Source organism: Schistocerca americana, unplaced genomic scaffold (assembly GCF_021461395.2).
Source record: "Schistocerca americana isolate TAMUIC-IGC-003095 unplaced genomic scaffold, iqSchAmer2.1 HiC_scaffold_74, whole genome shotgun sequence".
Taxonomy (NCBI): Eukaryota; Metazoa; Arthropoda; class Insecta; order Orthoptera; family Acrididae; genus Schistocerca; species Schistocerca americana.
In genome coordinates, this window is record NW_025726500.1 from 220743 (window position 1) to 232360 (window position 11618).

Consider the following 11618-nt stretch of genomic DNA (forward strand, 5'->3'; position numbering starts at 1 on the left):
ATTACACTGCACGCAGTAGATGAGCTCTGAACTGCCCCTTTTGAGATCCGCTATCGCTATAATTTTATAGGTATTAAAAAGAAACTTGACACATCTTCATAATCATAGCGGACCTCCAACCTATTTAAATCTAAACATCCTAGCCTTATTTACTAGCCTACTTAATCTATCTTGCTTCCTTCAGTTTTGAGACGAAAACCACAAAATCATAAATTTCTACTAAAATCTTAATTTGTGAAATCCAAAGTACTGTTTTTATTAAATCATTATGATAGATGAATCTATATATAAATTTTGAAGTCTCTAGCTCTCTTCTGTTGCGCCAATGACTTTTTCAGAAAATGTCCAAATTTCGAAAATGACTGAAATTATCGAACTGATATTTAACACACATTAATTTAGTATTATTCCTGACATGCTACAAAAGTTTTAGGTCATTTGCTTGATTTTTAAGGTATTGCGCAACATTTATGACGTCAGAGCTAGTTACAGCAGACTGGCTGGCACACAATGGAAACTGATGTGAATTTGCTACAGTGTGAGTAGGCTGCTTCCCTACAAGGGGAGAACGACCATAAGGTGCCCGAGGCAGCAATAGGCCCTTGGAGACCAGTCGCCTGGAGGACGCTGTATTGAATCTCGACGTAATTTGAGTGTTCCATCGTCATTAGGAGGCCCTGAACGTTACAATTAACTATCAGTTATGCGTCGGATTCGTAAATCTAGACTCACAGGAGAACGACCACAAGGTGCCCGAGACAGCAGTAGACCCTTGGAGACAAGTCGGCTGGAGGCCGATGTATTGAATCTCGACGCAATTTGAGTGTTCCACCGTCATTAGGAGGCCCTGAACGTTACAATTAACTATCAGTTTTGCGTCGGATTCCATAATCTAGACTCAGGAGAACGACCAAAAGGCGCCCGAGGCAACAATAGACCCTTGGAGACAAGTCGGCTCGAGTACGATGTATTGAATCGCGACGCAATTTGAGTGTTCCATCGTTATTAGGAGGCCCTGAACGTTACAATTAAGTATCAGTTTCGCGTCGGATTCGAAAATGTAGACTCAGAGGAGAACGATCATAAGGTGCGCGAGGCAGCAATAGACCCTTGGAGACAAAAACCCTGGAGGGCTATGTATTGAACCCTTACGCAATTTGATTGTTCCATCGTCATTACGAGCCCCTGAACTTTTATTTATTTTTATTTTTTTTTTTTTATTTATTTATTTATTGTTCCGTGGGACCACATTTAGGAGAAGTCTCCATGGTCATGGAACGAGTCAATACATGAAATTATAACACGATTGTAGAAACAGATAAAATGAAATATAAGAAACATATTCAGATGACAAGTCGTTAGTTTAAATAAAGAAAATCAAGAATGTAACACTGGAATTTGCTTAATTTTTTAGCTCTTCCAGGAGCTCCTCGACAGAATAGAAGGAGTGAGCCATGAGGAAACTCTTCAGTTTAGACTTAAAAGTGTTTGGGCTACTGCTAAGATTTTTGAGTTCTTGTGGTAGCATATTGAAAATTGATGCAGCAGAATACTGCACTCCTTTCTGCACAAGAGTCAAGGAAGTGCATTCCACATGCAGATTTGATTTCTGCCTAGTATTAACTGAGTGATAGCTGCTAACTCTTGGGAATAAGCTAATATTGCTAACAACAAACGACATTAAAGAAAATACATACTGTGAGGGCAATGTCAAAATTCCCAGACTATTGAATAGGGGTCGACAAGAGGTTTTCGAACTTACACCATACATAGCTCGAATAGCCCGTTTTTGAGCCAAAAATACCCTTTTTGAATCAGAAGAATTACCCCAAAAAATAATACCATATGACATAAGCGTATGAAAATATGCGAAGTATACTACTTTTCGTGTTGAAATGTCACTTATTTCAGATACTGTTCTAATGGTAAATAAAGCGGCATTTAGTTTCTGAACAAGATCCTGAACATGGGCTTTCCACAACAGCTTACTATCTATCCGTACGCCTAGGAACTTGAACTGTTCCGTCTCGCTTATAACATGCCCATTCTGTCTGATTAAAATGTCAGTTCTTGTTGAATTGTGGGTTAGAAACTGTAAAAACTGAGTCTTACTGTGATTTAGCATCAAATTATTTTCCACAAGCCACGAACTTATATCATGAACTACATTATTTGATAATGTTTCAATATTACACACAAGATCCTTCACTACCAAGGTGGTGTCATCAGCAAACAGAAATATTTTTGAATCACCTGTAATACTAGAAGGCATATCATTTACATAAATAAGAAACAGCAGTGGCCCCAGCACCGACCCTTGGGGAACGCCCCATTTAACAGTGCCCCATTGGGACTGAACATCATTACCACTCTCAATATTGCGGAGGATTACCTTCTGCTTTCTGTTCTTCAAGTAGGAGGCGAACCAATTGTAAGCTACTCCCCTTACTCCATAATGTTCCAACTTCTGCAGTAATATTTTGTGGTCAACACAGTCAAAAGCCTTCGTTAAATCAAAGAAAACACCTAACGTTCGCAACCTTTTATTTAATCCGTCCAAAACCTCACAGAGAAAAGAGACTATAGCATTTTCAGTTGTTAAGCCATTTCTAAAACCAAACTGTACATCTGACAGCAAATTATGTGAATTTAAATGCTGCAGTAACCTTGTATATACAACCCTCTCGATAACTTTAGCAAACACCGATGGCATAGAAATAGGTCTATAATTGTCAACATTATCCCTGTCTCCCTTTTTATAAAGTGGCTTCACTACCGAGTACTTTAATCGGTCAGGAAACCGACCACTCCTAAAGGAAAAGTTACAGATATGGCTAAGTACTGAGCTAACATATGTGGAACAATACTTCAGTATTCTGCTAGATACCCCGTCATATCCATGAGAGTTCTTGGTCTTTAGTGATTTAATTATTAACTCAATCTCCCTCTTGTCAGTATCATGGAGGAGCATTTCAGGTAACAGTCTCGGAACACTTTTTTCTAAGAGCGCTATATGATTCCCTGTTGGGACTAGGTTTCTATTTAGTTTACCTGCTATATTCAGAAAGTGATTATTAAGTACTCTACATATATGCGACTTATCAGTAACACGGACATCCCCACTACGCACTGATCCTATATTCTCGACCTGTCTCTGCAGACCAGCCACTTCCTTTACGACTGACCATATGGTTTTAATTTTATCCTGAGACTTAGCTATTCTATCTGCATACCACATACTTTTTGCCTTCCTAATAACTTTTTTAAGCACCTTACAATACTGTTTGTAATGGGCTGCTGTATTTAGATTTTGACTGTTTCTAACGTTTTGATATAATTGCCACTTTGTTCTACAAGATATTCTTATCCCTTTAGTCAGCCACCCAGGCTGCCTGTTTGTGCTAGTACCCTGTTTTGAACGTTCTAACGGAAAACAACTTTCAAAGAGCATGAGAAAAGTCTGGAGGAAAGCATTATATTTATCGTCTACTGTATCAGCACTATAAACATCTTGCCACTCTTGTTCCTTGATAAGGTTTACAAAAGTCTGTACAGCAACTGGATCAGCTTTCCTAAAAAGTTGGTAACTATATTTAACATGTGTTGCAGCACAAAAATCTTTTAGACTTAAAATTTGTGCATCATGATCGGAAAGGCCATTCACCTTTTTGCTAACAGAATGCCCTTCTAATAATGACGAATGAACAAAAATATTGTCTATGGTTGTTCTACTGTTCCCTTGCACTCTCGTTGGAAAGAATACGGTTTGCATAAGATTATATGAATTAAGGAGGTCTACCAGCATCCTTTTCCTTGTACAATCACTTATACAATTAATATTGAAGTCACCACATATAACTAACTTTTTGTATTTCCTATAAAGTGAACCAAGAACCTCCTCTAGCTTTAGCAAAAAAGTTGTGAAATCGGAGTCTGGGGATCTATAAATAACAACAGTAAGAAGTTTACCTCCACTAAATTTAACCACACCTGCACAACATTCAAACACCTTTTCAGTGCAGTACTTTGAAACATCAATTGACTCAAATGGGATACCGTTTTTCACATACATGGCTACTCCCCCACACCGCAAAGAGCTCCTAGAAAAGCTGCCAGCCAACCTGTATCCTGGTAAAGGAAGCCTCTGAATTATCTCCTTATTTAAGAAGTGTTCAGATATACCAATAATTTCAGAGTCAACATCTATAAGCAGTTCACTAACTTTATCTCTAATACCTTGTATATTTTGATGAAATATACTAATTCCCTCATTAATCGGATACCCAAGCTTTGTAGAAAGTGGCTTCTTTGTTAGAGAGACTTCCCTTAAGCAGGAATACCTATCAGCTGACTTCAATCTAAAAAAGGTACAGCTCTAACACCCACAACTACCGGAATTTTCCCATGAGTGATCCCACCACCCCCACCTATGCTGTCACCTACAAGTTTTGCCAACCTCCCCTTCCCATACCTGTTGAGGTGCAGGCCATGTCTACTGAAACCCGTCCTACTGATAGACTCCACCGACACCACTGAAATGTGACTCATGCCTTCTGTCATCAGCGCACCCCCAAGTCTCATGTTATTACGCCTGACGGCTGTATTAAGATGAGGCCGATCGTGACGCTGAAACAGTTCCACGAAATGCACATTCGTGTTGCCAGTCTGAGTGGCTATCTTTTCCAGGTCACCATCTATGTCATACTCCCCATCCCTATCAATACTATTACCAGCCCCACCCACAATCACTACCTGATCCTCTTTAGTAAAATCCCTACATAACCCCCCTATGTTAAAAGTCACCTGAGCCAATCCTGCATTAGGCTTCACAATGCTGGTGACCTGGTACTCACTCCCCAAAACTTCCTGCAACTGCTGGCCTACACCTCTACCATGAGAACTACCTAACAGCAGAACCTTCTTCCTTCTCTTAGACTTTGCAACTGTCCTAGCCACCGTAACTGCTGAGGTCTGCTGCATACTTCCTACATCTACAGCTACTAGAGATTCCTCTCCACTAGACTCTGACAGTTGGTCATATCTATTACAAACACCAATAGTAAAACTGTCTGAAAATCTCCTTCTCCTAGCAGATCTCTTGCCAACAGCCAGCTCCCATTCCCCAACCCCCTTCTCCCTCCTCATCCTATCTAGCTCCTCCCGTGCGTTTTTCAACTGCACCTGAAGGGCACAGATCTTACGCTCCTGCTCCTCTATCAACTTACTCTTGCTACATAACCTGCAGTTCCAGGAGAGGATCTCACCAGAATGCCCACTGGCTTCCCCACTGCATTCCCCCCAGTGAAAATACTTCGAACAAGTGTCACACCGTAATCCACTACTCACGAACCTACGGCAAAGCCCACACTTCTCACTCATGGTAAAATTTTACAATTATTGAAACAAGAAAACAACTTTATCTAAGTTCCGCTACTACAATAAGAAGATGTTAAAAACTGACTACAATTATCACAAACTTGCTCTACAAGGGAAGTAACTACTATTATTGACAGTATTAATCAACAACAAATGAGAATATAACAAAATAGTAACACAGAAAGAAAATCAAACGTCTAATGACAGTAACGAAACTGAAAGCAGTTAACAAAAATTTCTTCTGAAGTTATTTCACCGGAAAACACCAAGAACACCGGTTGAAGACTACTAAAGTTCCTAAATAAACTACTATACACGAACAATTAATTAGTACTTAGCTTTCGATCCGCCGCTACAGCTGCAACTGGTCAGCGCGGAATGAAAACACGGGTAAGAGGTTAAGTTGCTCGATACGGAGCACTCACAAATATCAGGCCACAAGAAATGCAGAGGTGAATGAAGAAACCACTAATAAATCACTTATATAGTAAATATTATCACAAAAACAGTTAAAATATATATCTGAAACCTAAAAATAGATGAAAACTTAGAGAGCGATCTCACGCGCTTATGACGTCACACCAAAGACGTCACTTTACAATTAACTATCAGTTTCGCGTCGGATTCGTAAATCTAGATTCACAGGAGCACGACCATAAGATGACAGAGGCAGCAATAGGCCCTTGGAGACAGGTTGGCTGGAGGACGATGTATTGAATCTCGACGCAATTTGAGTGTTCCATCGTCATTAGGAGGCCGTAAAAGTTACAATTAACTATCAGTTTTGCGTCGGATTCGATAATCTATACTCACAGGAGAACGACCATAAGGTGCCAGAGGCAGCAATAGACCCTTGGAGACAATTCGGCTGAAGGACGATGTATTGAATTGCGACGCAATTTGAGTGTTCCATCGTCATTAGGAGGCCCTGAACGTTACAGTTAACTATCAGTATCGCGTCGGATTTGAAAATCTAGACTCACAAGAGACGGACACTATGGTGCCCGAGGCAGCAATATCCCCTTGAGGACAAGTCGGCTGGAGGACGATGTATTGAATCTCGACGCAATTTGAGTGTTCCATCGTCATTAGGAGGCCCTGAACGTTGCAATTAACTATCAGTTTTGCGTCGGATTCGAAAATGTTGACTCAGAGGAGAACGACCATATGGTGCCCGAGGCAGCAATAGACCCTTGGAGACAAGTCGCCCGGAGGACGATGTATCGAATCTCGACGCAATTTGAGTGTTCCATCGTCATTAGGAGGCCCTGAACGTTACAATTAACTATTATTTTCGCGTCGGATCCGAAAATCTAGACTCACAGGAGCACGACCATAACGTGCCCGAGGCAGCAATAGACCCTTGGAGACAAGTCGGCTGAAGGACGATGTATTGAATTGCGACGCAATTTGAGAGTTCCATCGTCATTGGGAGACCATGAACTTTGCAATTAACTATCAGTTTCGCGTCGGATTTGAAAATCTAGACTCACAGGAGCCGGAATATATGGTGCCCGAGGGAGCAATATCCCCTTAGAGACAAGTCCCCTGGAGGACGATGTATTGAATCTCGACGCAATTTGAGTGTTCCATCGTCATTAGCAAGACCTGATCGTTACAATTAACTATCAGTTATGCGTCGGTTTCTAAAATCTAGACTTGCAGGAGGACGACCAAAAGGCGCCCGAGGCAATAATAGACCCTTGGAGACAGATCGGCTGGAGGACGATGTATTGAATCGCGACGCAATTTGAATGTTCCATCGTCATTAGGAGGCCCTGAACGTTACAATTATCTATCAGTTTTGCGTCGGTTTCGATACTCTAGACTCACAGGAGAACGACCATAAGGTGCCCGAGGCAACAAATTCCCCTTGGAGTCAAGTCGCCTGGAGGACGAATTATTTAATCTCGAAGCAATTTGAGTGTTCCATCGTCATTAGGAGGCCCTGAACGTTACAATTAACTATTAGTTTTGCGTCGGATACGAAAATGTAGACTCAGAGGAGAACGACCATAAGGTGCCCGAGGCAGCAATAGACCCTTGGAGACAAGTCGCCTGGAGGACGATGTATTGAATCTCGACGCAATTTGAGTGTTCCACCGTCATTAGGAGGCCCTGAACGTTACAATTAACTATCAGTTTTGCGTCGGATTCCATAATCTAGACTCAGGAGAACGACCAAAAGGCGCCCGAGGCAACAATATTCCCTTGGAGACAAGTCGGCTCGAGTACGATGTATTGAATCGCGACGCAATTTGAGTGTTCCATCGTTATTAGGAGGCCCTGAACGTTACAATTAAGTATCAGTTTCGCGTCGGATTCGAAAATGTAGACTCAGAGGAGAACGATCATAAGGTGCGCGAGGCAGCAATAGACCCTTGGAGACAAAAACCCTGGAGGACTATGTATTGAACCCTTACGCAATTTGATTGTTCCATCGTCATTACGAGCCCCTGAACTTTACAATTAACTATCAGTTTCGCGTCGGATTCGTAAATCTAGATTCACAGGAGCACGACCATAAGATGACAGAGGCAGCAATAGACCCTTGGAGACAAGTCGGCTGGAGGACGATGTATTGAATCTCGACGCAATTTGAGTGTTCCATCGTCATTAGGAGGCCGTAAAAGTTGCAATTAACTATCAGTTTTGCGTCGGATTCGATAATCTAGACTCACAGGAGAACGACCATAAGGTGCCAGAGGCAGCAATAGACCCTTGGAGACAATTCGGCTGAAGGACGATGTATTGAATTGCGACGCAATTTGAGAGTTCCATCGTCATTGGGAGACCATGAACTTTACAATTAACTATCAGTATCGCGTCGGATTTGAAAATCTAGACTCACAGGAGCCGGAATATATGGTGTCCGAGGGAGCAATATCCCCTTAGAGACAAGTCCCCTGGAGGACGATGTAATGAATCTCGACGCAATTTGAGTGTTCCATCGTCATTAGCAAGACCTGATCGTTACAATTAACCATCAGTTATGCGTCGTATTCGAAAATCTAGACTTGCAGGAGGACGACCGAAAGGCGCCCGAGGCAATAATAGACCCTTGGAGACAGATCGGTTGGAGGACCATGTATTGAATCGCGACGCAATTTGAATGTTCCATCGTCATTACGAGGCCCTGAACGTTACAATTAAGTATCAGTTTTGCGTCGGATTCGATACTCTAGACTCAGAGGAGAACGACCATAAGGTGCCCGAGGCAGCAATAGACCCTTGGAGACAAGTCGCCTGGAGGACGATGTATTCAATCTCGACGCAATTTGAGTGTTCCATCGTCATTAGGAGGCCCTGAACGTTACAGTTAACTATCAGTATCGCGTCGGATTTGAAAATCTAGACTCACAAGAGACGGACACTATGGTGCCCGAGGCAGCAATATCCCCTTAAGGACAAGTCGGCTGGAGGACGAAGTATTGAATCTCGACGCAATTTGAGTGTTCCATCGTCATTAGGAGGCCCTGAACGTTGCAATTAACTATCAGTTTTGCGTCGGATTCGAAAATGTTGACTCAGAGGAGAACGACCATATGGTGCCCGAGGCAGCAATAGACCCTTGGAGACAAGTCGCCAGGAGGACGATGTATCGAATCTCGACGCAATTTCAGTGTTCCATCGTCATTAGGAGGCCCTGAACGTTACAATTAACTATTATTTTCGCGTCGGATCCGAAAATCTAGACTCACAGGAGCACGACCATAACGTGCCCGAGGCAGCAATAGACCCTTGGAGACAAGTCGGCTGAAGGACGATGTATTGAATTGCGACGCAATTTGAGAGTTCCATCGTCATTGGGAGACCATGAACTTTGCAATTAACTATCAGTTTCGCGTCGGATTTGAAAATCTAGACTCACAGGAGCCGGAATATATGGTGCCCGAGGGAGCAATATCCCCTTAGAGACAAGTCCCCTGGAGGACGATGTATTGAATCTCGACGCAATTTGAGTGTTCCATCGTCATTAGCAAGACCTGATCGTTACAATTAACTATCAGTTATGCGTCGGTTTCTAAAATCTAGACTTGCAGGAGGACGACCAAAAGGCGCCCGAGGCAATAATAGACCCTTGGAGACAGGTCGGCTGGAGGACGATGTATTGAATCGCGACGCAATTTGAATGTTCCATCGTCATTAGGAGGCCCTGAACGTTACAATTATCTATCAGTTTTGCGTCGGTTTCGATACTCTAGACTCACAGGAGAACGACCATAAGGTGCCCGAGGCAACAAATTCCCCTTGGAGTCAAGTCGCCTGGAGGACGAATTATTTGATCTCGAAGCAATTTGAGTGCTCCATCGTCATTAGGAGGCCCTGAACGTTACAATTAATTATCAGTATTGCGTCATATTCCATAATCTAAACTCTGGAGAACGACCAAAAGGAGCCCAAGGGAACAATAGACCCTTGGATACAAGTCGGCTCGAAGACGATGTATTAAATCGCGACGCAATTTGAGTGTTCCATCGTTATTAGGAGGCCCTGAACGTTACAATTAAATATCAGTTTTGCGTCGGATACGAAAATGTAGACTCAGAGGAGAACGATCATAAGGTGCCCGAGGCAGCAATATCCCCTTGGAGACAAGTCGGCTGGAGGACGATGTATTGAAACTTGAAGCAATTTGAGTGTTCCATCGTCATTACGAGGCCCTGAACGTTACAATTAACTATTAGTATTGCGTCGTATTCGACAATCTAGACACACAGGAGAACGACCATGAGGTGCCCGAGGCACCAATAGACCCTTGGAGACAAGTCAGCTGAAGGACGATGTATTGAATCTCGTCGCAATTTGAGTGTTCCATCGTCATTAGGAAGACCAGAACGTTACAATTAACTTTTAGTTATCCGTCGGATTCGAAAAGATAGACTCAAAGGAGGACGACCAAAAGGCGCCCGAGGCAACAATAGACCCTTGGAGACAAGTCGGCTGGAGGACGATGTATTGAATCGCGAAGCAATTTGAATGTTCCATCGTCATTAGGAGGCCATGAGCGTTACAAATAAGTATCAGTTTTGCGTCGGATTCGATAATCTAGACTCACAGAAGAACGACCATAAGGTGCCCGAGGCAGCAATATCCCCTTAGAGACAAATCGGCTGGAGGACGACATATTGACTCTCGACGTAATTTCAGTGTTCCGACGTCATTAGGAGGCCCTGAACGTTACAATTAACTATAAGTTATGCGTCGGATTCGTAAATCTAGACTCACAGGAGAACGACCACAATGTGCCCGAGGCAGCAATAGACCCTTGGAGACAAGTCGGCTGGAGGTCGATGTATTGAATCTCGACGCAATTTGAGTGTTCCACCGTTATTAGGAGGCCCTGAACAATACAATTAAGTATCAGTTTTGGGTCGGATTCCATAATCTAGACTCAGGAGAACGATCAAATGGCGCCCGAGGCAACAATAGTCCCTTGGATACATGTCGGCTGGAGGACGATGTATTGAATCGCGATGCAATTTGGTGTTCCATCGTTATTACGAGGCCCTGAACGTTAAAATTAACTATCAGTTTTGCGTCGGATTCGAAAATCTAGACTCACAGGAGAGCGAACACAAGGTGCCCGAGGCAGCAATATCCCCTTGGAGACATGTCGGCTGGAGGACGATATATTGACTCTCGACGTAATTTCAGTGTTCCGACGTCATTAGGAGGCCCTGAACGTTACAATTAACTATCAGTTATGCGTCGGATTCGTAAAACTAGACTCACAGGAGAACGACCACAAGGTGCCCGAGACAGCAGTAGACCCTTGGAGACAAGTCGGCTGGAGGCCGATGTATTGAATCTCGAAGCAATTTGAGTGTTCCACCGTCATTAGGAGGCCCTGAACGTTACAATTAACTATCAGTTTTGCGTCGGATTCCATAATCTAGACTCAGGAGAACGACCAATAGGCACCCGAGGCAACAATATTCCCTTGGAGACAAGTCGGCTCGAGTACGATGTATTGAATCGCGACGCAATTTGAGTGTTCCATCGTTTTTAGGAGGCCCTGAACGTTACAATTAAGTATCAGTTTCGCGTCGGATTCGAAAATGTAGACTCAGAGGAGAACGATCATAAGGTGCGCGAGGCAGCAATAGACCCTTGGAGACAAGAACCCTGGAGGACTATGTATTGAACCCTTACGCAATTTGATTGTTCCATCGTCATTACGAGCCCCTGAACTTTACAATTAACTATCAGTTTCGCGTCGGATTCGTAAATCTAGATTC